Source organism: Mus pahari, chromosome 11 (assembly GCF_900095145.1).
Source record: "Mus pahari chromosome 11, PAHARI_EIJ_v1.1, whole genome shotgun sequence".
Classification (NCBI taxonomy): domain Eukaryota; kingdom Metazoa; phylum Chordata; class Mammalia; order Rodentia; family Muridae; genus Mus; species Mus pahari.
In genome coordinates, this window is record NC_034600.1 from 48,552,276 (window position 1) to 48,558,509 (window position 6,234).

A 6,234-nucleotide genomic window follows, 5' to 3' on the forward strand; every position below is an offset into this window, starting at 1 on the left:
TGTGTTCCATCCAATAGCTGACTGTGTGCATCCACTTCTGTGTTTGTCAGGCACTGGCATAGCCTCACAAGAGGCCGCTATATCAGGGTCCCTTCCGCAGAATCATTCTGGCATATGCAATAGTGTTTGGGTTTGGTGGCTGATGATGGGATGGATCCCCGGATGGGGTAGTCTCTGGATAGTTCATCCTTTTGTCTTAGCTCCAAACTTTGTCTCTGTAATTCCTTTTATGGGTATTTTGTTCCCTATTCTAAGGAGGAATGAAGTATCTACCCGTTGGTCTTCCTGATTTTTGGTTTTCTGGTGTTTTGTAAATTGTATCTTGGGTATTCTAAGTTTCTGGGCTAATATCCACTCATCAGTGAGTGCATATCTAGTGACTTTTTTTGTGATTGGGTTACCTCACTAAGGATGATATCCTCCAGATCCATCCATTTGGCCAAGAATTTCATAAATTCATTGTTTTAAATAGCTGAGTAGTACTCCATTGTATAAATGTACCACATTTTTCTGTATCCATTCCTCTTAGCATCCTTAATGTGAGACATCCTAGCATTTGCCAAGTGATGTTCCGCAAAATGAGAGAAACATTGTTCATGAAGTATCACTGCCAAAAACACTTAACCTGGTCTAATCAAATCCCTCCAACTCCAGTACAGAAAATGCCGGGGCAAGTTAAACAAATAGTGAGAAGAGTATCAGACAAGATGTGAAGGTGGATCTGTGACAAGAACACTTCAGCTCAGCTACAAACAGCATCACATGAAGCAAAAAGACATAACTGCTAAGTACAATGTGTGTTTATTAATAAGGTCATTAATACGAAACAAAAGTAAAAATACAATAAAGAGTAGTTAGGGACTTGGAAGAAATTCTCATATGGTCTGGCTACTTTGTTAAATCAGGAATTGATTACTATAGCTTTGTTGAAGAAGATGTACACAACACTCACAGGTGAACCACCAGAGCCCCTGCTACTAACTCTGCAATGGTGTCGCATTTCTAAGAATGTGTCTCCATGTGCAGAGATAGGCAGAGGAGATACAGATGTGGAAAAATCTTTAAAATTACTGTTTTTCAAATTTACATGTGTGTCCACTTTACTGAGATGTACTTTTTAAAATGAATATTTGATTAAAATAGCTTGTTTTCAAATACTAGAACTTCGAACTTTGTATTCTCTTATATCCCATTATTAATATGTCAAATATGGTAATTACATTTTTGGCATGCATAAATATGTTAAAAGTAAAATAAAAATACATTTCTTTTTACCTTTGTAAGTGCATAAAATGATACAGGGACACCAAAATGTCCTGGTTGCTTTCAGCTCATTAAACAGAAAAGGTGTTGAGAGTAAGCTGTAAATGACACATCCTGCCGTGTCTCTGTTTCCTGTATAAATTTGGATTCTCTCCCTTTTGCCACACATGCCAAATCATGAACAAAGTTCTAAACTCACTTCAGACTAAACATGATACGCTTATATTTCAGAGCAAGAAAATGTTGTTAATTATCTTTAACTTAAGCTCATGTAATTCTCAGACTGCATTCAGGAAAGCATTATAAAAGCACCCTTTATCCACAACTTCACTTTCTCAAGTTTATGAGAAGCACCCGACAGTCTATCTATTCTTCAAAAGCAACTTTGTAACATAAAGGTTCTAAAAGAACAGATTATTATCACGAATTCTTCTGTTTTAATTTATCATTATGAGAAGGTGACCTAGAAATCAACACACTGATGAGAACGTAGAATATCCAGAACAGTTTTGAAAATGTGCAATACAAATCTAATGGATAATATTGTGTAAACAGTTCTTGTTGTCTTGTTTCTTGTACGTTAGAATAGCTTCTGATTTTGCAGCAATGGTGTCACATGCTGCGGACGTGGACCTCAGCAAGTAGCTGAAACACAGGGACCCGGGATTACTAGAAAGCCTGTTTGTGTCCGAAGGCACCTAGAGTCTTTTATCTCAAGACTTGATTGACTCTGAATGACAGGCATGTAGAGAACTGATTGCCTGGAAGAGGGTGGAGGAATCCTAGTTAAAAGTCTTCCTTAGACCAGCAAGCTTCTTTGAAGAGTTTTCTCAAGGCAAACCGTACAAGTAAGAAAGGACAAAAAAATAAAACTACAAGTTAAGGACACTTGATGGGGACCTCATAAGAGTCCCCAATGTCTCCATCAAGCCCCAACCTGGCACCCAGGGGCTATTTTCTGGAATTGGGACTTCAATAGGTCATTTGGTTTAGAAGACAAACTGTGATTAGTAATCTTTTCAGAAGAAGTGAAGAGGATAACTCTGATTATATGGAAATGCCTTTATCTCTATACAAACTGTAGAGAAACAAAGCTCCTGGAAGTAGAATTAGAGGCCTGTACCAGACCTAGGCCATCTGGTGCTGTGATCTCTAACGTCTGGACTCTAGAACTGTGAGAAGATAAAGGCCAACTGCCCAAGCGGCCATGGAAGCCCAAGAAGATGGACATAACATCTATATTATGATATACAGAGGCTGAAAATGAATGCTATATCACATGGACATAATATGTGTATATATTTTAGATAATCAACAAGACAATCAAAACTTAATAGAAAATGTTAGAAATTTGAAACTTGTCTTAAAAGAATTTCTATATATTATATAAATCTTATTACATGAAAAAAATCACAAATAAAATAAACATCATACACAAAGATTGACCTGACCCATGATCTATATGTATCAATGAACTTATATACAGTTAGACTAGCCATTACTAACCTGTGGAACTTGACATTGGATTTTCTACTTTCATTATCAAAAATATTATGATGCACTTATCCATAACCAAGAATGTAAACTCTATGACAGGATGAAAACTATAAAGGCAATGACATTTGCATCTTCTTTTATGACAGTATTTAACATTCAGTACTCAGAAGAATTTTCAGAAATTTAAAAATGCTGATGTTTAAAGAACAGACTCTTGGTATCACATTTGAAAAGTAAGTTGGGATTGAATATAAACTCATTAACAAAAAAACTTAAGGTGTTTATGAAAACTTCTAGGAAGGTTTATAAAATGTTAGAGCTTTAATCTTTAAAGATGAGAAGAGTGCGTGAGAAGATTCAACTGCATCTGTTAGGGTTCCAAAGGCAAGATACAGGGAACATGATGCAAGGCATGGACAGAGGAATGAAACTCATGCCAAACACATGCCAGTCAACAATGAATATTCCACTCTCAAAGAACAGAGATGGCACACTTTAAACAACATAGAGAGAATATATTCACTGCCAGGGATGGCAGCTTTCTTATCCATAGCACAGTGGCAGCTAAAACATGGTGGGATTCTGCTTTCAGAGTTTCAGAGAAGAAATACCTACTAGCTAGAAATTAACTTCAATTAAAGTGTCTCTTTAAAATTACTATAAAATACCACTGGAATAAGAAACGTTATTTGTAGCTGGGCGTGGTGGTGCACATCTTTAATCCCAGCACTCGGGAGGCAGAGGCAGGCGGATTTCTGAGTTCAAGGTCAGCCTGGTCTACAGAGTGAGTTCCAGGACAGCCAAGGTTACACAGAGAAACCCTGTCTCAAAAAAATGAAAAAAGAAGAAGAAGAAGAAGAAGAAGAAGAAGAAGAAGAAGAAGAAGAAGAAGAAGAAGAAGAAGAAGAAGAAGAAGAAGAAGAAGAAGAAGAAGAAGAAGAAGAAGAAGAAGAAGAAGGAAAGAAAATAAAAACATTATTTGCAAACTGATTTGACTTTTTGATAGGATACTCACGAGGAAAACTAAAAATGGAGCAGATCAGGGAAGAAGCACATTAGGATAAGGCTGTAAAATTTCAATCAGCTTCTTACAGACTAAAAGCTTCAGGACCCGGGTTGTAGGCAGGGAAGTTTTCCATTTCCCCAGCCCTTACAAAAGCCAGTGCTCATTCCATTCACTGCAAGATAGGTGCAAACTCTTCAGCTTGTGTGTGTGTGTAGCTGGGGTGGGAGGTGGGGGCTGTGGGGGGGGGGGAGTACATGGCAGGGAAGCCTTCTTTCCCAGGATCCATTAGAGAGGCAATAGACCCTGGAAAGGAAGAAGAAAACTCCACAGTGAAAAGTTCTCTATCAGTACAGGACTGGAACAAGTTGCTACAGGGAGAATCTCAGGAAATTATTCCACCTAAGACTTCAGAGCAGGCTAGGCAGGATTCAGATTCTGAAGGAATTCTGACTAAAGCAAACCCAGTCGCAAGACCAAGGCTTCTCTAACACAGCCAGACCAAGAGAATTAGAGATCCTCCTGTCTACATCATAAACCAATCACTGAATAGCATACAGATAATCAAAGATTTCATTTCATGCATGTTCATCAGCTTCTAAGTGTGCGTATCATATGTGTTCAGTACATTCTGAGGCCTGAAGAGGGTATTGGAGCCCCCCCCCCCCCCCCGGAACTGGAGTTACTGAAGGTTTTGAGACCTTATGTGGGTGCTAGGAACTGAACCCATGCCCTCTGGAAGAACAGCAACTGCTTTTAACTGCTGATCTATTCCTCAGTGCCTCCAAATAACTTTTCTGAGACAAACAAAAGTATGAGAGATCCCCTTGGATTGTCTTAGCAGGCAAGGCTTTCTGAAGGTTGAAATGAGTTAGGAGTGCGAACCACATCATTTACTGGATCATTCTTTACAAGAAAGCAGAAGAAGATCTCTGGAAGTGTATGTAATCTGACAGATAAAAGAAAACTATAAAAAGTTCAAATAAAAAGAAAAAATGATTGTTAAAAAAAAAAAAAAAAAAAAAAAGCCAGAGCCAAGAGACAAAGGGCGGGGGATAACAAAGAAGACAGCAATACTGAAGCTCTGCATCCATTTTGCGATTTCTCTCCCTAATCTTGGACTTCCTGCTTCAACTCTGACAGGAAGTATGAGGCAACTGATGCTAAAGAACATCAGAAATACTCCATCTGAGGGGACTTCTGAAAGAGAAGGAAAGTATCTCGAATACTAGGAGACTCTGAACGCATAGTGTACAGCAGAAGGCAGCAGAAACGATCTACATAAGATAGGATTTCACAGATGCCCTGACGGCAAGGAAACGGCGGAGCTGTAAGGAGGAACAGAGCTGCCTAACCTCAGACAGTTGTTGTTCAGAAAGACTGCGCACCCCAAATTAAGGAGAAAATCTAAGCAGTGCAACCTGAGAATCGATCATCTGTAAATAAAAGCCACAGCAGGTAGGAATAGTTAAATGGCCATTGTAATGACTTTCTGAAGACAAAATATAGAGAAGCTGGCCAGTGAGAAATTCTTGAAAGCCCATCTTGTGGGAAAGGGATGTGAGTTTGAGTTTTACCCAGCAGTTTCTCACCATGCTGAGGTGAAAAGCCTTTTCTGGAAACCCAGCTGTGAACTTGGGATAGAGTAATTCCATTTAAATAGGTAAAGACTGTCCCCTGCTTTTAAATCAAATCTAACTTGCCAGGGTATAATTTTACCAGTGTATAAACTACCGAGAGGGTAGGCATTTCTCCAACTCTATCTGACTCTAGTTTTCTTGTCTCACCTAAAGAGAGTCAGGAGAAGAATCCGAGATCACAGACCAGAATGTAAGCCATAGGATAAATAATAAAATTATAGAATTCCTCCCTTATTACACACAATAGCAACAGAGTTACAGTGAGAAGGATTCTTAGGTGGAAGAACTACAAAATGTGGACTATTCAGGACAAGGAATACTCAAGGAAACCACAAGCTTGTAGACAATAAAAACAGGAGAAATTGCAACATTTGACCCCTATGGCTACAGCAAAAATTAAAGGCAGCCTATTTTGTAGCCAGATTAACATCAGACCTCACAATAAAAGACTACATATCTCAGTTCTAATTACTGGGACATCATCCCTGGATTTCAATAAGAAAAAAAATCTCTAAGGTATGCCAAAACGCAAGAACAAAAACAAACAAAAAAACAAAAACAAAACAAAACCAGCCTGAGTTCACAAGGCAAACATTAGAACTGGACTCAGTTGACATGAGTTTTAAGTTCCCAAAGAACTTAAAATGATTAATATTCTGGGTAATGCGCTGATGTGTTAAGGGAAAATTGTACAAGTAGACAATACACAAGAACAAATGGTAGTACAATTAGAAAGATAAAAACTTAATTTCACATTAAAACAAAGTACTGGAAGCAAAGTAAAGGAAGCAAGAATGCTTTTGATGGGTTCAGCAGTGGACTGAAATACCA

General features: G+C 38.3%; 1 pseudogene; it reads right to left on the reverse strand.

Moving 5' to 3' along the window:
- The window catches only part of LOC110328889, a 7,260-nt pseudogene extending 4,766 nt beyond the window's left edge, over positions 1 to 2,494 (reverse strand).
- Between the last annotated feature and the right edge of the window lie 3,740 nt (positions 2,495 to 6,234).